Source organism: Elephas maximus, chromosome 24 (assembly GCF_024166365.1).
Source record: "Elephas maximus indicus isolate mEleMax1 chromosome 24, mEleMax1 primary haplotype, whole genome shotgun sequence".
NCBI lineage: Eukaryota > Metazoa > Chordata > Mammalia > Proboscidea > Elephantidae > Elephas > Elephas maximus.
The window spans coordinates 24,163,410-24,188,101 of NC_064842.1; the positions used below are offsets into that span (position 1 = coordinate 24,163,410).

Genomic DNA, 24,692 nt, shown 5'->3' on the forward strand with positions numbered 1-24,692 from the left:
TTTATTTGTATCTGGTATTACTTCTTTGCTATAAGTCTACTTTGTTTCATAGTTATATAATTGCATGGCTTTCTTTTGGTTAATGTACGCAGAGTATATCTTTTTCTATATTTTTATTTTCAACCTTTGTCAATCTGTATGTGCTACTTGTAAACAGCATGTAATTGAGTCTTACTTTTTATTTCTATCTGATAATCTTTGCTGTTAATTAGTCCATTTATATTTAATATAATTGCTGATTTAATTTTATTTATGTCTACCACCTTAAGAATTTATTATATTTGATCCATCTGTTTCTTATTCCTTTATTTCTTCTTTTATTTTTTTTTTGGATTAATTATTCTTATGAGTTGGAATTGACTTGATGGCAACTGACGACAGCAACAACAAAGATTTTAGTAATATCTGTATCATCTCTATCCACAATAAAATTATTATTATTTGTTTGGTGGCTATGCTTGAGATTTGCTTTTCCTGTTTTTAATTTTTTTTTGGATGAATTATTTTTAGAATTCATTTTTTTCTGTATTAGCTTTTAGTTCTCTATATATACGTATAAACCAAACCTATTGCTGTCAAGTCGATTTTTACTCATAAAGACACATAATTATTTTAATTTGATTGGTGGCTACCCTAGTGATTCAATATTTTACACAGACTTAAAAAATTTATAATAACCAAAAAAAAAAAAAAAACCTTTTGGCATTGAGTCAATTCCGACTCAGAGCAACCATACAGGACAGAGCAGAACTGTCCTATAGAGTTTCCATTGAGCACCTGGTGGATTTGAACTGGCAGCCTTTTGGTTACCAGCCATAGCACTTAAGCACTACACCACCAGGTTTTCCTGACTTATAATAGCGTAGCTTAAATTAGTACTTTTACCTCTTCTAAGCAACCCTCAAACCCTACGGCTTATTAAATTCATTTCCCTCTCCTGCCCTTTGAACTTGTACTGTCACATGTTTTACTCTTGCATATGTTTTAAAGTCCACACAATATTATTATGATTATTTTTTAAAGTTAATATTTACTCATATTCATCTATATGCTCGATATTTTGGTCCTCTTCATTCCTTTCTTCAATTCTCTGCTTTCAACTAGAAAAAAGTTTCTGCAGCCTAAGGAATTCCAGTTCTTGTCACGCTGAGCTACTGGCGATTTGATCTCCAGGTTTTGTGGGACATAGTTTTCCACTGTGGATCACTGTTTAGAAAACCCTGATTCATAACAAAAAAATGAGTCTAATGGTGGGCATTTTAGGCAATCTAGGACACTATTGGATAAGTATTTTGAATTAAGTAGGAATTTAATCACTTATCAAATCACTTTGGTATGGTTAATAGGCTGCTTTATCTACGTGTACAGTAGTCAAATATATTGGTCATGGTTTGTTTTAATAGTAATTAAATTAATAGTTTTGTTTAAGGTTTGATACCTTTAACCCTTATATAAATATTGATTTATTTAGCTGCCTTTGTTTGGTGATCTTAAATAGGGTACATGGCTTACAGCAGATACTCAATAAATATTTGCAGAATGAATGACCATGAAAAGGGGTTTTAAAATTAACAGTAAGTAAATGTGGCAACCTAAAGATAAATATAAGCACATTTCATCACTTGTCAGTTCCTCAAACACCATTTTGATAAGCAAGGGTTCCTGATAGGCAAAACTGACATCCACTACAATAGCCAAATGTTGAGTAAAGATGAAACATTAGCCCTAAACCACATATTTTCTGGTTATGACTGCAAAGGAGATGTTGGAGAAAAACTTTGAACATGTAAGATTTTAGCTTTCTGTATCATGACAAAAATCCTTCTATTTGATTTTGATTGATCAGAAGTGCATCAATATTACATAATTAGAAGCCATTGTTGTTGTTGTTAGTTGCTGTCGAGTAGATTCTTACTCAGGGAGGCCCCATATGTACAGAGCAGAATTGCTCCATAGGGTTTTCAAAGCTGTGACCTTTCAGAAGCAGATCGTCAGGACTTCCCTCTTGAGGTGCCTCTGGGTTGGTATGAATGCCATGAACACCCAACCTCTTGACTAGTAGTTGAACACTTACTTAGCCATTTGTGCCACTCAGGTATCTAGAAAAAATTTGAAACCCCAAACTAACTGCTATCAAAATGGAAATGAGTATATTTACAGAAAATGATCACAGATAAATAATGTCATAAATTGAAATCTCTGAAGGAAAAAATTATATTTAGAAAACTTGTAATTGTCAGAGGTACTCTTCATTTACACTTGCGTTTACATTCAGATAATAGTGTGTCATGTTAAGATATAGTTCGTTTCATTGATCTAAGCTAGATTTTCAAAATTCAATCCAGGGTGCCATCTTTATGGTAAACACAAATATATAATGTGACTTATTAATATAGAGATGCATAAAACACAAAGGTGTACTCATTTATTACTGTACTAAAGGACAGTTTCTTGACTTCAAATAGCTTTTCTTTTATTAAGTTAATTCATTTGGTTTTCCACTGAGTACAAAATTATGTAAAGAGAATTTTTTTTCTGAAAACGTTAGCTTTACTTTAACTTCAAAAATAACTATCTTTTGTTTGAGGAATTTATTATCCCTCAACTCTAGTGGCAAAATGACTCAAATTCAAGCCTCAAATATCATATTTCGTTAAATCTAAGTCATCATCAGTTAAAAGAATATTTTATATGCCATGATAAAAGAAAGAATCCTCCAATTCTTTAACCTAATGCTTCTTTTGTTTTAAACAAACTTTTTATTTTAGACAGCTTTAGATGTATAAAACCCAATGCTTTTCAACCACTAAAATTGTTATTGTACATTTAGTGAAAGAGCTCTTGGAGACTTTAGAGATGGATTTTTACTATGCACCCTCCTTATGCGTAAATGGAGCCCTGGTGGTACAGTGGTTACGAGCTTGACTGCTAACCAAAAAATCAGCAGCTCCAATCCACCAGCTGCTCCTTGGAAACCCTATGGGGCAGTTCTACTCTGTCTTATAGGGTCGCTATGAGTTGGAATTGACTCGACGTCAATGGGTCCAGTCTTTGGTTCCATGCATAAATAAAAGAGAAAATACAAGCAAAATAAATTGTTGAAGACATTCCCAAAGCTTGTCTATCTTCAGTGTCCAACTTTTCTGGACCACAGTCACTGATGTCCATTTTTTATTTTCTCTGCTCTCTGTGCTGCCTTGGTGTTGCAACAACTCTAAACTGCATGTCCCACTCTCATTGCTGAGATTTTCTTCCCAGTTTATACTCATTCTGCAAGCTTTACTGTTAGCCCTTTCTTGATTTTATCAGGTGTCAAAAAAGATTTCAGTCAACTAGAACACTTACTCCTTTCTCCAATGGTCCTTGAATGCTTTGGTGGCTTAGACATCAGGTGGTTGCCATTATTCAAGCAGGCCAACTCACATTCACAGGCAATGATAACCAGGTCACAGCTGGCACCTGGCCAACAGCATTTTTAAGATTCAAGACAATTTTAGGTATGTGTGAAGCTGTGAAAAAATATGAATCATAGAATTAATTCAATACAATAATTCATTCTTCATCTCATTCAATACAATCAAAAAGACAGCCCCTACCTAGATTGGGCTGAGGAAAATGTAAAACAATGAAACACACATATAATTTTATAATCTTATTTTAATATTAGGGAGGGAAGTGATTTAAATGAAAGTTTTCATACATTTTGAAATCATAGAATCTTTTACAATAAAGAAAAAGGCATCATTTTGCACTAGCTGAAACCCAGCACCATGCAGTCAGGGGCAGACAGGGCTTGCAGGGCAAGTGACTGAGACCTAGAAAGATTAATGTAAGCCAAGAGCACTTGATGATGAAGGGTGCAGCCAGCAGGGTAAGCCTACATATTTGTTGTCAGATGAGGACAAGGGTCAACTATGGGTATTACACAGACAAACAGCAAGGGGTCAGAACCCAGACAGAAATTTGCTAGCCTTGGATCAGAAGCTAGACAGTGAGACCGGTCAACAGGCGTGGGGACTCAGTGGTGGACACTAATCAAATGCCTTCTGAAACCGAGGCTTCTATATCTCATGCCCAGGGCACAGCCAGTTCCAATTCTATGACTCAGCACTCTCAAGTCTCATCTCCATTTGCACAGAGCATTTTGTCCCCACCAGACTTCGTTAGTAGGCCTTCCCATCAGTCCCAACTAGGGTTATACTGAATTCGAGTATTACCTAAAGAACACTGCATGGTATGTGTGGAGGAAGTGAAAGGGAGAAATGACAGAAATGGGTTAAAAAAACACCCAAACTCACTGCCGTGGAGTCGATTCCAATTCATGACGACCCTATAGGACAGAGTAGAACGGCCCCATAGAGTTTCCAAGGAGTGCCTGGAGGATTTGAACTGCCCACCCTTTGGTTAGCAGCCATAGCACTTAACCACTAAGCCACCAGGGTTCAAGAAAGCTAAAAAGATCCACTAACAAATAATGTATGATTTCTTTATGGAAGAAGTGCTAAAAGCCACTTTGGGATTTAGAGTCAGAGAGACCAATATTTGTATTCTAGGTCAACCATTTTATAATTGTGTGATTCTTCTGCAAATAACTTCTCTGAGCTTTGATTTCCCTTAAGTAGATTGTAGAAGGAAACCCAACAGTGTAGTGAATAAGCACTTTGCTGCTAACAGAAAGGTCAGTGGTTCGAATCCACCAGCCACTGTGCAGGAGTGCAGGAGAAAGACGTGGCAGTCTGCTTCCATAAAGATTACAGCCTTGGAAACCCTATGGAGCAGTTCTACTCTGTCCTATAGGGTTGCTGTGAATCAGAATCAGCTCGAGGGCAATGGGTTTTTTTTTTTTTTTTTTTAAGGATTGTAGAGGAAATTTCTTAGCATAGGATCTTGCCCAAAGCAAGCATTCAACAAAATGATCATTAGACTATATATATATCATTGATTCAAGTATACCTATGCATTTTTGAGGATTCTTCTATGAAAAAACTGGGGCTTATGCTAAGATGAACTTCTAAGGATTTAGGAGGCTCAAATGGCCTTTGAGAATATACTGGGCATCCAAACCTAATGTCACGTGTTATTTGAATTATCTAAGAAATCTATATACATTTATGTTATAAATCAGACAGCTACTGTGTAACCTAGGTTTGTAATGCAATATTCATATATAAAGTCAACTTCGTAATTAAATAGGTATTTTTAAATTATTATTCCCTGGGTTGGTCAGAAAAAGTATGCAACGGGATTGTATTCTTTCACCATACTCATTAAATCTGTATGCTGAGCAAATTATCTGAGCAGCTGGATTATGTGAAGAACACAGCATCAGGACTGGCGGAGGACTCATTAACAACCTTCGATATGCAGATGACACTACCTTGCTTGCTGAAAGTGAAGAGGACTTGAAACACTTATGGATGAAATCAAAGACCACAGCCTTCAATATGGGTTACTACACCTGAGTATAGAGAAGACAATAATGCTCGCAACTGGCCCAATAAGCAACATCATGATAAACAGAAAAAAAAGATTGAAATTCTCAAGGATTTCATTTTACTTGGATTAACAATCAACAGCCATGGAAGCAGCAGTCAAGAAATCAAAAAACGCATTGCATTGGGCAAATCTGCTGCAAAAGACCTCTTTAAAGTGTTAAAAAGCAAAGATGTCACTTCGATGACTAAGGTGTACCTGACCCATGCCATGGTATTTTCAATTGCCTCATATGCATGTGAACGCTGGGCAATGAGTAAGGAAAACTGAAGAATTGGTACCTTTGAGTCATGGTGTTGTCAAAGAATATTGACTATACCATGTACTGCCAGAAGAATGAACAAATCTGTCTTAGAAGAATTACAGCCAGAATGCTCCTTAGAAGTGAGGATGGAGAGACTTTGTCTCACGTACTTTGGACATGTTATCAAGAGGGATCACACTCCAGAGAAGGACATAACCCTTGGTAAAAGAGAGGGTCAGTGAAAAAGAGGGAGACCCTTAATAAGATAGATTGACACAGTGGCTGCAACAAGGGGCTCAAACATAGCAACCATTGCGAGGATGGTGCAGGACTTGGCAGTGTTATGTTCTGTTGTACATAGGGCCACTGGGAGCTGGAAACAACTTGACAGCACCTAACAACAGCAACAACATTCCTGGGTAGCACAGATGGTTAGGTGCTTGGCTACTAACTTATAGATTGACAGTTTGAATCGACCTAGAGTTTCCTAGGAAGAAAGGCCTGGCAATCTTCCACCGAGTCAATTCTGACTCATAGCAACCCTATAGGACAGAGTAGAACTGACCTATAGGTTTTCCAAGGAGCAGCTGGTGGATTTGAGCTGCTGACTTTTTGGTTAGCAGCCTGAGCTCTTAACCACTGAGCCACCAGGGCTCCAGAAGATCGTAGACATTGACAATCCTATGGAGCACAGTTCTACTCTGACACATATCTGGTTGCCTCAAGTCAAAATTGATTAGATCATTATTTTCTTACACAGGCTGAGAAGACCCCATCTGCCCTTAAGTTCCTCTTTCATATCCAGATGATGGCGTTTCTTGAGTTCCATCCTTAGCAATAAATATTAAAGACTTCTCTTTTAAAGTGCAGATATCTGTCTTTCTCGGGCAGATGGGGGAATGAATGACATATTACCAATTATGTAGTAAGTAGAATAATGGTCTCCCAAAGACATCCATGTCTTTACCCCTGGAATTTGTGACTGTTACCTTACATATCATATGGGAATTTACAGATGTTATTAAGTCAAGGATCTTGAAATAGGGATATTATCCTGGCTTATCTGGGTGCTATGAGTTGGACTTGACTCGAGGGCAATGGGTTTGGTTTGGTTTTTATCTGGGTGGGTCCAAGGTAACACAAAGATTCTAATAAAAAAAGAAGGGAAGCAGGTGAGTCAGAGGCAGAGAAGGAGATGTGAAAGGCAGAAGCAGAGGTTGGAGTGAGGTGACTGCTGGCTTTGAAAATGGTGGCCTCCATAAACAGGAAAGGCAAAGAAACAAACTCTCCCTAAAAGCCTACAGGAGGAACACAATCCTGCTGACTTCATTTTAGCAGAGTGAGGCTCATTTTGGATTTCTGACCTTCAGAACTGTGAGTCAAAGAAAAAAAAATTCTGTTGTTTTAAGCCATGAAACTTGTGGTAATTAATTAGAGCAATAATAGGGAACTAATTCACCACTCATACTTTGTTATGAAGTAATTTGGTAGATGCTTTCTTCCAGCTCAGTACACATCTGGAAAAAGAAGTATGTGGGAAAAAAGGCAGAAGAAGAAGAAAAAAAGGAGAAGGAGAAGAAAGAAAAAGCAGTGTGTGAATATGAACTTGACTTATTTTTACATTTTTTTCTTGTCTAGTAATGATGACATAAAACTACCAGATTAAATGTATGTATATATAGACATATGACATCTTACTTTGATTTTAGGGGTTTCTCTTATCCACGAGACCAAAAATTAATTGTAAAAACCCAACCCCAAACTGCAAGAGTATCAACTTGTTTTTTCACCAGGAACTGCTCTGCAGCATTGTCAATTTGTCTTTTCCACTAGAAAAGGGTAGTCAATAACAAACCCATTAATTTGTGATGTAATGAAAAAGACTGTGCTTCCTTAATTTTAATTTCAAGAGGTCTCATAGCTACAAATGGATAAAGAGCCAACGTTTCAGGAGCTGCTTCCTAATGCTAACTCAGTAACCGTTAAATACTTGGTCACCGTGGAAACTTGTATTCAGCAAGAAAAAAATATTTAAGCTTCTGTGAAATCTCCAATCCTTGGGAGTGTTTTTTATCCTTGAAAGGAGATGCACACATGCTCCTTCAATTCGCAAACTGTTTATTAAATCACGAAATAATCAACTATTATATTATTGTTTTAGGTGATTCAAAGGTTTATTTTTTAAACAATTGTTACTAGCCTACTTGGAGCCTTTTATTTTAAAAAACAAAATGATCTTCTTGCATGCATATCAAATAAATCTTATGTTTTAATCTCTTTGTGTTTTGATTATTTTTCACCAAATGAAACAAAGAAGACAAGAGCAAGCCTTAAAAAAAGAAAAGAAAAGAAAAGAAAGGGCCCATTTCAAACGATGAGGGTTAAGCAGCATCCTCATCTGGGCTAAGCCCCGCTTGAAAGGATCCATCTTGGCTGATGTATCCTTTTTATTTCATTTTGGGTTTCAAGGCATTAAAATTATAGCTTTTCTTTGTTCATGGAAAAACAAATTTTAATTGAATGGACTTTACTTTTTCAGATAGAAGAAAAAAATGTGTGATTCACACGCATTCCTCTACAAACAAGCAAGTCTAGGAATGTTGAGTCAATGGTAATGAAATACTTGGAAGATCAAGTCTCAGCTGGATGGGAAGTGTGGTCAATACCCTAGATGACTGAGTTTGGGGAGATTTCATTGTGACGCATTTCTGGAATCTGCTGCCTGAAGTTATGGCGTTGCAGTTGTTGTTAGGTACTTTCAAGACCTTCTGACTCACAGTTACCTTACTTACAACAGAAGGAAACACTGCCCTGTCCTGTGCCATCCTCACAGTCATAACTATGCTTCAGCCCATCCTTGTAGACACTGTGTTAGTCCATCTTGAGGGTCTTCCTCTCTTTCCTTGACCGTTTACTTTACCAAGCATGTTGTCCTTCTCCAGAGCCTGGTCCTTCCTGATAACATGTCCAAAGTATGTGAAATGAAGTCTTGTTGTCCCCGCTTCTCGGAAGCATCCTGGCTGTACTTCTTCCAAGACATTTTTTGTTTTTTCTGGCAGTTCATGGTATATTCAATATTCTTCACCAACATCATAATTCAAAGGTGTCAATTCTTCTTCAGTTTTTCTTATTCATTGTCCAGCTTTCACATGCATATGAGGCGATTGAAAATACTGTGGTTTGGATCAGGCACACCTTAGTCTTCAAAGGGACATCTTTGCTTTTTAACACTTTAAAGAGGTCTTTTGTAGCACATTTGCCCAATGCAATGAATCTTTTGATTTCTTGTGTGCTGCTTCCACAGATGCTGACTGTGGATCCAAGTAAAATGAAATCCTTGACAAGTTCAATTTTTTCTCTGTTTATCACGAAGTTGCTTATTGGTCCTTTTGTGAGAATTTTTTTTTTTTTTTTTATGTGGAGGTACAATCCATACAGATGGCTATAGTCTTTGATCTTCATCAATAAGTGTTTTGAGTCCTCTTCACTTTTAGCAAGCAAGGTTGTGTCATCTTCATATCTCAGGTTGTTAATGAGTCTTCCCCCAATCCTGATGCCATGTTCTCCATATAGTCCAGCTTCTCAGAGTATTTGCTCAGCATACAGACGGTAAAAGGATACAACCCTGGCACACATCTTTTCTAATTTTAAACCATGCAGTATCCCCTTGTTCTGTTCAAATGAGGTCTATGTACAGGTCCTTCATGAGCACAATTAAGTATTCTGGAATTCCTGTTCTTTGCATTGTTATCCATAATTTGTTATGATCCCCACACTTGAATACCTTTGCATAGTTAATAAAACACAGATAAACACCTTTCTGATATTCTCTGCTTTTTGCCAAGATCCATCTGACACCAGCAATGATATTCCTCTTTCCACATCCTCTTCTGAATCAGGCTTGAATTTCTGGCAGTTCCCTGTTGATACAGTGCTGCAATCAATTTTTAACTATCTTCAGCAAAATTTTACTTGTGTGCTATATTAATGATATTGTTTGATACTTGCTGCATTCTGTTGCACCACCTTTGGAATGGGCACCACTATGGATCTCTTCCAGCCAGTTGGCCAGGTAGCTGTCTTCCAAATTTCCAGGAGAAGGGAATTATCCTTTGGAGTGGGTCCTTATAAACATAAGAGGAAAGTGTGGAATACGACTGGTGTTTACAGTGATTACTATTGGTTTAGATGTTGAACTAGCAGCAAGCTAGAATGGCTGTCAGGCAGGAAAAATAAAGCAACAATTTGGTGACTTACTGAATAGTATAAAGTTTAAAGGATGAAAGGAAAAAGTAGTATCAAAACAGAAGTTTAAACAATGTTGTAAAAGGGAATAACTTCAGGTTTTTATGGCTGATATAGAAACAACTACATCAAATAATATATACTTATGTTTATACGAACTGGCATTAATATATGATAACAAATGACTCTATATGAACATTTTATACAGTGATACAGAAATCTTCCATATATGAACACATTTCAACATAAAATCTTGAAATGAATATAAAACTTTGTTTGGAGAGCCTAAACATATATACAGAGCATTAAAAAATTCATATCATTATCAAATAAATGATACTAAATATCTCCTAAGCTTTCAATGGAGCCCTGGTAGTGCAGTGGTTAAGAGCTACAGCTGCCAACGAAAGTTCAGCAGTTTGAATGCACCAGCCACTCCTTGGAAACCCAATGGAGCAGTTCTTTTCTGTTCTATAGGGTTGCTATGAGTCAGAATAGACTGGATGGCAATGGTTTTTTTTTTTTTTTAATACCTTTCGGTGTAAAGAACTGTTATTTCTGGGGCTCTGGAAATAAGAACAAAAATATTGGAAATCATAGCACATTCTGCAAAGAAAGGCCTTGACTTGCAGAGCAGAGAGAATTTATTTCACTGACTAGTGTGAGGGGTCTGAATTTCTTATTAAATTCCTTCATGAAGAATTATTGATCGTGTACTAGATAGAAAGCTACATATATTGAAAAAAATATTTCAGACCAATTGAATCGTTAAAGCATGAAAATAGGCTGTAGGGTTTTATTCATTTGACAAATATAGCATGAGTACCTGCCAAATGTCAAAGCACTTTTCTAGGTTCTGTACATATCAGGGAAAAGAAAAGAAAACAAAACATGAAAAACAAACGAGAACCCAGCCCTTATGGAGCTTACGTTTTAGTGAGGGGAGATAGGCAATAAACACATTTATAAATGTTTCAGAAGTTAGTAAGTTCTGTGGAGAAAATAAAATAAGGTAAATAAGTTGACAGTGGGACGGGAAGATCAGAAAGGACTTGGGAAGGCTGCTCTGATTAGTTGATATCTGAGCAGAGCATAGATGACACGCCATAAAGAAGTCACATGGACATCTGGGAGAGACCTGTTCTAGCTAGGAATCACTGTAAGCCCAAAAGCATGTTTCTGTACCCAGCTTCGTTTGTAACTAAGGAATCGCCTCTGTGCTTTTCCTCTCCTGTTGGTGATATTTTGGACTACTATGGCCCCAGCTTAAATTACTACCCTCCTAAAAAAAAAAAAAAAAAAAGAAAAACCCACACCCGTTGCCATGTAGTAGATTCCGACTCATAGTGACCCTATAGGACAGAGTAGAACTGCCCCTTAGGGTTTCCAAGGAGCACCTGGTAGATTCGAACTACTGACCTTTTGGTTTGCAGGCATAGCTCTTAACTACTACACCACCAGGGTCCCCAAGTCATCCTAAATCTGTTTCTCCTGTCTCCTGTTGGCTGGCATGGAATCCTGGACTCCAGAAAGTTAACATTCCTGCTGTGCTCTCTATCTTTCAAACCTCCTCTCAGAAAAAGATGAAAAAAGAGAGGGCAGGACATATATAACCAATACCTGAAGTATTGCTTCAACTATGAATGGGGAGCACTTGGGACAGACTTCTGGAGACCTTCCCTTTATTAGTAGTAAGATGAATTTGATAACAAAAAAAAAAAAAAGTAAGATTAATTTGATATCTCTTTTAAAATGTTATACAGCTAAACCAAACCAAACCCACTGCTGATGAATTGATTCCAACTCATAGCAACTCCACAGGACAGAGTAGAACTGCCCCATAGACTTTCCAAGGCTGTAATTCTTTACAGAAGCAGACTGGCCCATCTGTCTCCCACTGATCAGCTGGTGGGTTAGAACTGCGGACCTTTCGGTTACCAGCTGAGTGCCTTAACCACAGTGCCACTATAAAAAAAAAAAGCCACTAGGGCTCCCTTATTACACAGCATAAGGATAAAACTAGGGACCTTTCAGAAAGTTCTGCACTTCCCAGCGGAATACTTGTCATCAGAGTGAATCTGGAGAAGTGCCTGGGGCTGTGGGTACCAGCACTAGGAGAAATATGGTTATTTGTGGTGGTGGGAGGGGGGATCTACTCTGTAAAGAAGCTGGAAGCCTCTATCACACGGTAAACTTTATTGGTTGAGCTGAAATGGTGGAGGACTGCTGAATCAGGAAAAAACAAATAACAACAATACAAAGGTAGTTGGCTTCAAGCTGAAGTAGAAGGGACCTTCTACTTCAGACTTCAGGAAAATGTGGCTGCCATTGCCAATGTGAAGATTAGCCAAGATATTGATGGAGAGCACCCAAGTTCAGCGAGGGTTGAAGCCAGTCAATGATGGCCTGGAAATATACTTCAGCAAAATTAATAGGGCGGAAAGCAGTGGGAATGATATTTCCAAGGGCACGGAGGCAGATATTCTTGGGTAAAACCCAAGAGAAGTTTGAAAATTTCCAGAAAAAAATTTCTTTTTCAGGTTCCTGGCTATTACTTTTGAAAGTTATGATTTTTGTAGATCAGGAGTTAAGATTTTAGCTCTGTTCATTTTGCATCAGCCCTTCCTTGAAGGCAGTACTTGTAAAAATCTATAGTTCCTGTGTGCAGGATTTGGCCAGGGTTGGGTTGGTGGTTATGGTGGTGGTGAGAGAGAAGATACCTCTTAATATCTCAAAATCACATTTTTTTTTACCAATGTGTGATGTTACTGTGTATTTAAAATACTATAGTCTTATTTATTGGTACAGTTCATTTCGTCATGGGCTTCCTACCTTTCGTCTGTCTTCTAGTTATCCAGGGATGGATTACCCAATAAGCATGGGCTTACTTGTGCTTACATACTAATCTGTAGGGCACAATTTCACCTGTAGATGTGGTGAAAAACGGGTGAAATTGTGCCCTACAGATTAGTAAGGAATCATAATTAAGCCCCTGTGTACCATGCTTACTTTATGCCTGTGCGTACCTTGCTTACTGGTTAATCTACCTCTGTACTTACTGGTTGTATAAGGCAGACACAGTATCTCCTAACACATGAAATTAGCCAGAGTTTGAAAAATAAATTTTATTCAAGTCAATTGTTGGTTTATTAGAAGTAGATGTTGCACAGTTTTCTGTTGGCTGCTTGTCATGTAGGCGGTGAGGTTTGATGAACCAGATACTGAGCCTGAGTGTATCATGAGGGCTAGTTAGGTTAGAAACAGAGCTCCAGTTCAGAAAGGACAGAGCTAAGGCTTGCTAGGATTACTAATTCCTTCCAACCTCAGTGATGCCCTTGGACGTGCATTATAAAGAATAGCTGAGGTCATCAGGGAGATTTAATAACCCTTTCATGCCTGGCTGTACATATAGTGACCATGAATTTCTTCAGCCTCTGGGGTTTATTGAGAAGCTGCTGTACCATTGACAGTGCACGCAGCCACAAGGCAGGGGCCTTTATGACTGTTTGAAACCAAAGAAATGGGCATATGCCACAAATTACTGTTTTTACAGGGTATTGTATGATGTGTCTGAATTTGTGGTAGGAAAAAGAGAAATTTTGAAAATTTTTGTTATACATATGTACCAGTAGACCTCACTGGGGAGTCTGGGATATAATTGGTGGTACTTCATATGTACCGCTCAACACTTATGATAGGCTTGTTGGAGGGGGGCAAGACAAAAAAAATCCATACTACCTACCAAAAATTCAGAAACACTCAATGATTTAGAATGATTCCATTAATGAAAACACATGGTCTCAACAAAAAACAGAAAATAACTGGGTCACCAAAGTGTTAAAGTAGTAAGTGGTATAAGGAGAAAGGAGAGTTGTCTTCACATATTCAGAGAATTGTCATATGGCTTAGAGAGTTTATTACTCTGTCTTCTTCTAGACCAGTGCTTTTTAAGGATTTTTGCTCATGTACACCCAAGAATTGAGCCCTAGTGGTGTAGTGGTCAAGAGCTATGGCTGCTAACCAAAAGGTTGGCAGTTTGATTCCACCAGCAGCTCCTTGGAAACCATATGGGGCTGCTCTACTCTGTCCTATATGGTCCTTGTGAGTCGGAATCTACTCAACAGCAACAGGCTAGGTTTTTGGTTTTGGTATATGCCTTTTGCATATTTTTAATTTATCCTCTAAACAAATTTATCATAAGTTTGATAGCTCAAAGGGCGTAATTTCCTGCACATACTATGTTGTCTTTCTTTGTTAGATATATTTTTATCAAAACCTTGCAGTGCAGATTTGCTCATTCATTTATGGAAAATGTACACGATATAAGCCAATTGGCAAAGCCAGTCCTCATTGTCAAACTAATCAGCCAAATTATATTTACTTTCTGCGAGGGGAAAAAAAAAAAACTGACCTAATTCTTAAATTTAAAGAAAAGTGCTAATATGTGCTCTTACGACAACCATCTCAATCCTGAATTTTAATTCATAAAAAGATGAGTGGATGGATGAACAGATGGATGGATAGTTATATAGGTATATAGATAGATATGTGGGTAGATTAATCAATTGATAGAGGCATGGAGCATTGCCATGAATTTGGTCTCTGGATGAAATTAGGCGCTGCTCTCCTCAGTATTTCTTACTGAAACTCTATTTGCTTTTCTGTCACAGGACATTCTTTCATCAACTATGCACTTTAAAACTGTCTTTTTGTTTGTTGCCTGGACTTTTCGCACACTGGAGAAATGGAGCATTGTAAGTAAGATTCAGGCTGGGGGAAAGTATGTCATGTAGAATAGGAAAAAGGTGATTGTAAAGGAGGAAATTATCTTTTCAAGCAGGTCATCTTTGGGAAAGAGTGCCTATGGAAGCTGAGGGTATGGAAAACAACTTCCTTAAACTGACCATGCTCTAGTACCTTCTAGTCAGTCCTTATGTGTTCCTAGGGTACTCATAGCCCATTTTGAAAACCAACACCTTAGAAGGCAAGGATAGAACCAGTGGAAAAAGTATAAAAAAATAGAAAACTCTCTACACACAAATAGAGTGCTTCATGAAATGAGTTTTTTGTTGTTGGACTTATTTACACAGAATCTGGATGGTCAGTTGTCAAGGATGCTGAAGGTGAGATCCTTGCATTGAATATAAAGTTGACTGCAGATTACCTAAAGAGTCCTTTCCAGCTCAAGAATCTATGATATTCTAGTCAGGGTTGCCCAAACCTTGTAGTGCATTAGGATCTTAATCTTATTTTAGAATCCCAAAAGAAGCAAGAAATCCATTATCTCTTAATAAACAATGGGTATTTATTTTCTTTTCATTTATCTCTATCTCTCTTCACACACTGGTTCTACCTTGTGACATCACCTACAGTTTGGCACCTGTTACCTAACACAATGGGATGCAATTTGCTTAATAATACACAAATTGTTTTTACTTCAGAAGCAGGGAGGTCTTAAATTGGGCAAGAAGGCACACACAAAGTTTATATACTTGGTCCCAACAAGGCAAGACTTATTTCTGGGTTGAGAGACAAGTAGGGCAGAAGAAGAGGATTGGGGTAGTGTGGGCAGAAAGAGCAGAGCAGAAAGGATGGTATCTTCACTCAGTTCTCCCATTTCCATAGTGAAAGCCAATAGGTGTGTACTGTTTGTTTCTCACAATCAAAGAGGGAATAGAATTTTGGCAAGCTTTTTATCTGGTTTTCTGTGGAAGTCACTATTAAGTCTGATCTTGCAGCTGGTTGGGGTGTGGATTGGTATGGGAGGTGGGAGGTGTGTGGGGAGTCCTCTTATATCTTATCATTACCACCAACCCCACAATGACTCCCAGGACTAATTTAACAACTAAAGATAATGTCACTGATTCCATGGCAAGGGTGGGAATGATTTTACACAATGGTTATCTAGGGAAATATTTACTTCCGGCCTAGTGGCAAGGACTGGCCTTTTTATATTGTTCTGAACTTAACCTCAGAGGAGGCCCTTCCCTGAGAAGTCACAGTTAAAAGAACTCGCTGCAGATGATAGGTAGTACTGGAATTCCTTAATCTTCCCTGTTAATTGAAGGCCTTCCTCTGTATTTAGTCTAAGCACACACTGATTCTTTCCATTGCAAGCTAATATGGCAGCACCATGATGTAGTTAACAATCTACCCCTTGTAGAGAAAATCAGGTAAAGCAGCCAGGATTCCAAAGGTACACTGTGTTCCCGAACCCAGGGTGTGGGAGTTGTGTCAAGGGCCAGGTGTTCGGATCCATGGGCCAAGAATTTAATAAAATAGAATATTATGAAATCTACAAGAAGCTGAAGCAAAATTAGGACAAAAGGGCAACGGGTAAAAATGCCACAGAACGACCACAAGTAGACCAAGGAATTTCCACTTCAAAACAGCAGGTAGCTGCCCTCTCTTCATAAATTTGTAAATGCCTGAGACAACAGGATATGTTTTAGAATGAAAGAAAAAAAAAGTGCTATGGATATATAGTTTTCCAAACTCTTATATTTGTGGAGAATAACTTAGGAAAAAGATAATGCATACTGATAGCTGAAGTAATGATAATTTTTTCAATTGCATTTTTAAAAACAATGCTGGATAGTTTAAAAATACTATTATTTTCATTGGAAATTGATGACTATTTTTAGGAAACAGAAAACATCTGTTTCAAGGGTGAAATATACCCAGTTCGGTCAAATAAAAAAAAAAAATTGGTGAAGAAGATTTAAATAAATTGATTGGTTAATTAAGCAGAAATGACTAGTCCCATTTTCTTACTGAAACATAATTTAAGACTCCACAATTGTATCAACCAATTCACTCAGCTTGCATTTTTATAAGATTTAAAATTTTTTACTTGTATTTTACAAGTTTTATAGTACTGCTTTAGTTTCAAGTAACAGATACTTGAGCTAAAACAGTTTAAAACAAAAAATTAAATTTATTCAGTAAATATTGGGGATACACAAAAATATCTCAACAACCAAGCTTGGAAAAGTGTGGAAATGCATTTGGGTCTCAGGGAAACTGGGGTATGGCAACCCTCTCTTATCTTTGTTTCTCTCTGTGATCAGATTCATTTCACCTTTTCCTTCCAGACTAGCCTCAGATGCGCCTCTGTTCACATGGTTAAAACATGGATGCTGAGAGCGCCAGTTTCACAGTCTTAGCCACCTGGGAAGACAATGGCCCCACAGTCTCTATGTAATGAATTCAAAATTCTATGGGAAATATCTTGATTTGTTCAGTCAAATGCCAATCCTCAAATCAATGAAATGTGGCCAAGAGAGCAGAGTCATATTTTACAAGTTGCTTCTCCATAGTCACCAGCATGTCACCACGTCTGTCAGTTTGTCACACTGTGGTAGCTTGGTGTTGCCTTGATACTGGAAGATTACCACTGGTATTTCAAATGCCAACAGGGTCATCCTCGGTGGACAGGTTTCACCTGAGCTTCCAGACTAAGGCAGAGTAGGAAGAAGGACCTGGCAGTCTACTTCTGAAAAAACTGGCTAGTGAAAACCTTATGAATAACAGCAGAACACCATCTGATAAAGTGCTGGAAGGTGAGCCCCTCAGGTTGGAAGGCACTCAAAACACAACTGAGGAGGGGCTGCCTCCTCACAGTACAGTCAACCTTAATGTTATGGATGGAGTCAAGCTTTCAGGACCTCATTTGCTGATGTGGCACAAGCCAAAATGAGAAGAAACAGCTGCAAACATCCATTAATAATTGGAAGGTGGAATGTATGAAGTATGAATTTAGGAAAATTGGAAATAGTCAAAAATGAAATGGAGTTGGTGCCTGGCCACAATCGATGACTCCCCTGTGAGGGAGCACAATCGATGACTCCCCTGTGAGGGAGCACAATAGAGAACCCCTGAGGGAGCAGGAGATCAGTGGGATGCAGACCCCAAATTCTCATAAAAAGACCATACTTAATGGTCTGGCTGTGACTAGAGGAATCCCGGCGGGCATGGTCCCCAAACCTTCTGTTGGCACAGGACGGGAACCATCCCCGAAGACAATTCATCAGACATGAAGCAGACTGGACAGTTGGTGGGAGAGAGATGCTGATGAAGAGTGAGCTAATTATATCAGGTGGACACTGGAGACTGTGTTGGCATCTCCTGTCTGGAGGGGGGATGGGAGGAGAGAGAGAGTTGGAGGCTGGCAAAGTTTTCACGAAAGGAGAGACTGGAAGGGCTGACTCACTAGGGGGAGAGCAAGTGGGAGTAAGGAGTAAGATGTATATTAACTTATATGTGACAGACTGACTTGATTTGTAAACGTTCACTTGAAGCTCAATAAAAGTTAATAATAAAAAAAATGAAATGGAATGCATAAACATTGATATCCTAGGCATTAATGAGCTGAAATGGACTGGTATTGGCCATTTCGAATCAGACAATTATATAGTCTACTATGCCAGGAATGATAACTTGAAGAGGCGTGGCGTTGTGTTCATTGTTAAGAAGAACATTTCAAGACCTATCCTGAAGCATGATGTCTCCTGAAGCATGATGTCTCCTAAAGCCCATTGCCATCCAGTCGATTCCAACTCACAGAGACCCTATACAATGTCTCAGTGATAGGAAAACATTCATATGCTAACAAGGAAGACCAGTTAACAGGACTGTTGTTCATATATATGTACCAGCACCAACCACTAATACCAAAGATGAAGAAACTGAAGACTTTACCAACTTCTTCAGTCTGAAATTGATCAAACATACAATCAAGAAGCATGGATAATTACTGTGATTGGAATGTAAAAGTTAGAAACAAAGAAGGATTTGTAGTTGAAAAATACGGCCTTGGTGATAGAAATGATGCTAGAGATTACATGACAGAATTTTGCCAAACCAATGACTTCTTCATTGCAAATACCTTTTTTCAACAACATAAATGTCAGCTATTCACATGGACCTTGCCAGATGGAGCACACAGGCATTAAATCAACTACATCCATGAAAAGAGATGATGGAGAAGCTCAATATCATCAGTCAGAATAAGGCCAGGGTCTGCCCGTGGAACAGATCATCAATTGCTTATCTGCAACCTCAAGTTAAAGTTGAAGAAAATTAAAAAAAGTCCTTGAGGGCATAAGTACTACCTCGACTATAAAAAAAAAAAATTATTATCTCCCCTGAATTTAGAGACTATGCCAAGAATAGATTTGACCCATTGAACACTAATGGCCGAAGACCAAATGAGTTGTGAAATGACATCAGGGACATCATACACAAAGAAAACAAGGGGTAATTAAAAAGACAGGAAAGAAAGAAAAGACCAGAATGGATGTCAGAAGAGACTCTGAAACTTGCTTTTGAACATAGAATAGCTAAAATGAAAGGGAGAAATGATGAAGTAAAAGAGTTGAACTGAAGATTTCAAAGGGCAGCTCCAGAAGACAAAGTAAAGTATTGAAATGAGCAAAGACCTGGAGATAGAAAACTAAACATGCTTGGCATTTCTCGAGCTGAAAGAACTGAAGAAAAAATTCAAGACTTGAGTTGCAGTATTGAAGGATTCTATGGGGAAAATATTAAATGATGCAGGAAGCATTGAGAGAAGATGGAAGGAATACACAGAGTCATTTTACCAAAAAGAATTGGTTGACATTCAACCATTTCAGGAGGTAGCATATGATCAGGAATCGATGGTACTGAAGGAAGAGGTCCAAGCTGCACTGAAGGCATTGGCAAAAAGCCAAGTCTCCAGGAATTGACAGAATACCATTCGAGATGTCTCAACAAAAGGATGCGGCACTGGAAGCGCTCACTAGTCTATGCCAAGAAATTTGGAAGAGAACTACCTGGCCAACGGACTGGAAGAGATCCATATTTATACCCATTCCAAAGAAATGAGATCCAATACAATGTGGAAACTATTGAACAATATTATTAATATCACGCACAAGTAAAATTTTGCTGAAGAGCATTCAAAAGTTGTTGCAGCAGTACATCGACAGGGAATGGCCCAAAATTCAAGCTGGGTTCAGAAGAGGATGTGGAACAAGGGGTATCATTGCTGATGTCAGATGGATCCTGGCTGAAAGCAGAGAATAACAGAAAGATGTTTACCTGTGTTTTATTGACTATGCAAAAGCATTTGACTGTGTGGATCATAAAAAATTTTGGGTAGAATTGCAAAGAATGAGAATTCCAGAACACTTGATTGCGCTCAGGGGGAACCTGTACTTAGACCAAGAGGCAGTCGTTGGAACAGAACAAGGGGATACTGCGTGGTTTAAAGCCAGGAAAGTTGTGTGTCAGGGTTGTATCCTTTCACCATACTTATTGATTCTGTATGCTAAGCAAATAATCAGAGAAGCTGGACTATATGAAGAAGAATGGGGCATCAGGATTGGAGGAAGACTCATTAATAACCTGTGTGTGTTATGCAGATGACACAACCTTACTTGCTGAAAACAAACTTGAAGCACTTACTGATGAAGATCAGACTACAGCCTTCAGTATGGATTACACCTCAACATAAAGAAAACAAAAATTCTCACAACTGGACAGATAAGCAACATCACAATAAATGCAGAAAAGATTGAAGTTGTCAAACCCCCCAAAAACCAAACTCACTGCCATCCAGTCAGTTCTGACTCAGAGCGATCCTGTACGACAGAGTAGAACTGCCTCATAGAGTTTCCAAGGAGCGCCTGGTGGATTTGAACAGCTTACTTTTTGGTTAGCAGCCATAGCTCTTAACCATTACAAAAAGATTTCATTTTACTTGGATCCAAAATCAACGACAATGGAAGCAGCGGTCAAGAAATCAAAGGAGGCATTGCATTGGGCAAATCTGCTGCAAAAGACCTCTTTAAAGTGTTAAAAAGCAAAGATGTCACTTTAAGGACTAAGGTGAGCCTGATCCAAGCCATGGTGTTTTCAATCATCTCATATGCATGTGAAAGCTGAAGAATTGATGCTTTTGAACTATGGTGTTGTCGAAGAATGTTGAATATACCATGGACTGCCAGAAGAAGAACAAATCTGTCTTGGAAGAAGTACAACCAGAATGCTCCTTAGAAGCAAGGATGGCAAGTCTTCGTCTCATGTATTTTGGACATGTTATCAGGAGGGACCAGTCCCTGGAGAAGGACATCATGCTCGGTAAAGTAAAGGGTCAACGAAAAAGAGGAAGAGCCTCAACGAGATGGACTGACACAGTGGTTGCAACAATGGGTTCAAACACAGCAACAATTTGAGGATGGCACAGGACCGGGCAGTGTTTTGTTGTTTTGTATAGGGTTGCTATGAGTTGTAATTGACTGGATGGCCCCTAAAAACAACAAGAAGTCACCATTTCAACAAGGAAGTAGCATTCCCTCCAAAAGATATTTATCAGCTCCCACCAAAGCACCTTTCTGTTAAAAATCCACTGATATCTAGTTGATCTTTTCGACAATGACATATTGTTATGCTTTCTTAATTTTCTATACTATAAGCCATTGTTTTTTTGATAGCTACATTTTATATTAAATAAATTCATGTAGCAAGTTATGGAAGACCTTAACATAATGGAAACCTTTTCTTGTTTCAATCTCAGTATAAGTTCCGTATAAATATGCCTATTATCATAGGGTAGTGAGAACAACAGCTCATTTTCTGGTGACCTGCATTGATCTAAATGGCGATCATAATCCGATGAAATGGTAAAGCAGAGAGGAGTTGCCCCAGGCTTCTGAGGGCATATGTCCAGATTGGAAGCTGAGACTGAAGATTTAATGACAAACAGTTGGGCAAAGCACAAAAAAGCGGTGAGGGAGAAAGGGAGAAAGGGAGGGGAGAAGAGAGGGAGACAAAGAGAGGAAGAAAAAGGTGGAAAGAAAAAGAAAGAGACAGATAGACAAGCCAACAGACCAACGGACAGACAGACAAATAGATAGCTAGATGGTAGAGTGATAGAATGATAGGGTGACAGACAGATCTTGTTCTTTATTTGCCAGCTGAAAATCAGGAAGTCTCAGCAGAGAGAAGCAGGGGATTGGTTACTGTGTATGCAGGATATGAAAGACTAAAATAGCCATAAAGTAGCCAAGCATGCCGTTAAAAACTTTTTTCATCATTCTTGCCCAGAGTAACTTCAGTTTGTCCATGTCCTTACGACACTTGCAGTAATTTTAAACTCCGTGCAATGAAAATATGAAGTTTGATTTTTTTCTCCCCTCCACAGGTAAACACTTTCTGATGGATCCAAAAGAAAAGCAATTCTTAAAAAGGAAAAGCTAAGCATTTCTTTAAAAAAGAGAAAAATAAAACTCATTTTCAACGTATGTATCTAGAGATACCTATTTTTTTTCACGTGCGTTCCTGGAGTACGCACTACATGTGGTACAAACGGTTAAGTGCTTTGCTACTATCTGAAAGGATGGTAGTTCAAATCCATCCAGACAGAGGCATTTTGGAAGAAAGACCTAGGGATATACTTCTGAAAAATCACAACCATTGAAAGCCCTATGGATCACAGTTCTACTCTGACATTCGCGGGGTCCCGTGAGTTGGAATCAACTTGATGGCAACTGGTTTGGTTTTTCTGGTTTTATGTAGGTAAAGTTTATCCATGCTTACAATTAGTGTTTGGGGATTATAATGGCAGCAGTTGTTGAAGGGAGCTCTACTGTCTGTAGAAGAGAAAGGGAAATCAGTACAAAAGTCAGTCTGTGTCAAACTTTGCACAGACCATCACCCTCTGAGATTTATCCTTTCAATGTACTTTAACCCTATTAAAAAAAAAAACAAAACCCTATTACAGAACAAAAAAACTGCCATCGTGTTAGAGACATTGGATTAAAATGAAAGCAAACCACATTCTTTGTTTAACAATAATTTTATTTTCTTATTTCACTGTCAAACTTAGGAGATAATATTCACCACAAAGTTGCAGGCATCATTTGATAGTACAGACCATTGACTTGTTTTCAGAAGAAAGAATGAAAATGTCATATGACATATCTGAAATAACTATGGAGGAAGTACTGGCTACTAGGTAGTAAAAAAAGGTAAAACTCAGTGCCTTTGGCAAGGCGTGGACACTATTTTAAACAAAGCATTGATACACGTCCTTTGCTTACAAAGCAAATATATACTCATCTCATTTTGGACAGTGGTTTGTCTATACACCCTCATGGATAGGAAGGATGTGAGCATCTAAACGTTTCATAGAAATTTCCCTGAAAGCTTCCTGCCGTGAGAAATCAATGTGAAATCAATGATATCTCCAGCGGGGAAGCTCATTTTAATTTTAATTATTCCTCAAGTCTGCACCAAATTAGTGACAGGTTCCATGTGTGAGAAAAAGAAAGCCATTGTTCAAAATGTTCGCTTCGTATAGCTCTAAGCACAGGCCCAAGAGAAGTTTCTCTGAAGTGTTGTACTGAGGAGACTGAAAATGACCACGTACTTGATGAGGAATGAATATAAGAAAGGGCTTTTGTTTCATTGCTTGCAGAACAGGTGAATGGATACTCTCTTAACTTTCCATGCCAAGCAAAACTACATGCAAGGATGTTTTAAGCCAAACTACAGATCTCAGCTTGTGCAAACACCTTATGTTTATGGACTCTCCAGGCCCTCCCAATACTTCTCTGCTCAGGCCAGCAGGGACAACCAGGTAGAGTTTCTCCTTGCTGATCAATAGTAAAAAGTTTCCATTAATTTTACAGAGTAAAACTTTTTTTTTTCCTTTTCTGGACTCTAAATTACATATTTACTACTTCATATATATTTAAAATATTTCCCCTTATTACTTAGCACTATTTTATTAGGTGAGCATCCTACTTATAAGCCATGTTTCCATTAGGTTTTTTTTCTGGCTGAATGACTCCTGACTACAGTAGCAGCAGTATACACACTGTATTACACAGTAGTACATGTTGAAGTGTACATATTTTTGACACATATTTCTTATGTTAATTAATGAGGAGGCTATTAAACATTCAACAATATTGGAGTCCCTGGGTGGCACAAATGGTTATGCATTGGACTACTAGCTACGAAGTTGGTGTTGGTGGTTCGAACGCACCCAGAGGCACCTTGGAAGATAGGCCTGGTGATTTGCTCCTGAAAAGTCACATCCTTGAAAACTCTATGAGCACTGTTCTATTTTGCATGCAGGGGTCACCATGAGCCAGAATTGACTTGATGGCAACTAACAACAACAACTGGCGCTGACATCGTGCCAACCCCAGGGTACAGAGAGATGAATAAGACTCATTTTTTATCTTTAAGAACTTACATAATACAGGATAAAATAGCTTGAGATTTGGTATGTGAACTACGGATTTGCTAAGTATTTTGGACTTCATGAAGTAATAATAATAAACATTTATAATTTGTAGATAATCTTTTAAGTTTAAAATAGAGTTGTTATGTGCCATTAAGTAGATTCTGGTCCATGTGGCAGAGCAGAATTTCCCCTTAGGGTTTTCTGGGCTATAATCTTTACAGGAGCAGATTGCCAGGTCTTTCTCCCATGGAGCAGCTAGGTGGCCTCAAAGTGCTAACCTTTCAGTTTGCAGCCTAGTGATTAACCATTGTGCCACCAGGGCTCCTTCTTGGGCTAATGGATTCTAATTTGGGCAAGGAAAGTTTTATTAACACTTTGTTGCAATTGAGAGTATGGCCTCCTTTTCTGTTTACCTTTTACGTAGAATGTCTTGTGCAACTAAGGTGTAAGTAACTGGCTCTCTGGGTGATT

At 38.3% G+C, this 24,692-nt stretch overlaps 1 long non-coding RNA gene across 2 annotated transcripts in view; it reads left to right on the forward strand.

Moving 5' to 3' along the window:
- The window catches only part of LOC126066972 (uncharacterized), a 32,535-nt gene that overhangs the window by 3,802 nt on the left and 4,041 nt on the right, over window positions 1-24,692 (forward strand). Inside the window, exon 3 of one of the 2 annotated variants that reach the window (XR_007515295.1) lies at window positions 14,653-14,731. The exons of the other annotated variant lie outside the window; for it this stretch is intronic. This is a non-coding gene — a long non-coding RNA (uncharacterized LOC126066972). Of the gene's footprint in view, window positions 1-14,652; window positions 14,732-24,692 lie in introns of those variants that run through there. 2 annotated transcript variants of the gene reach the window in all.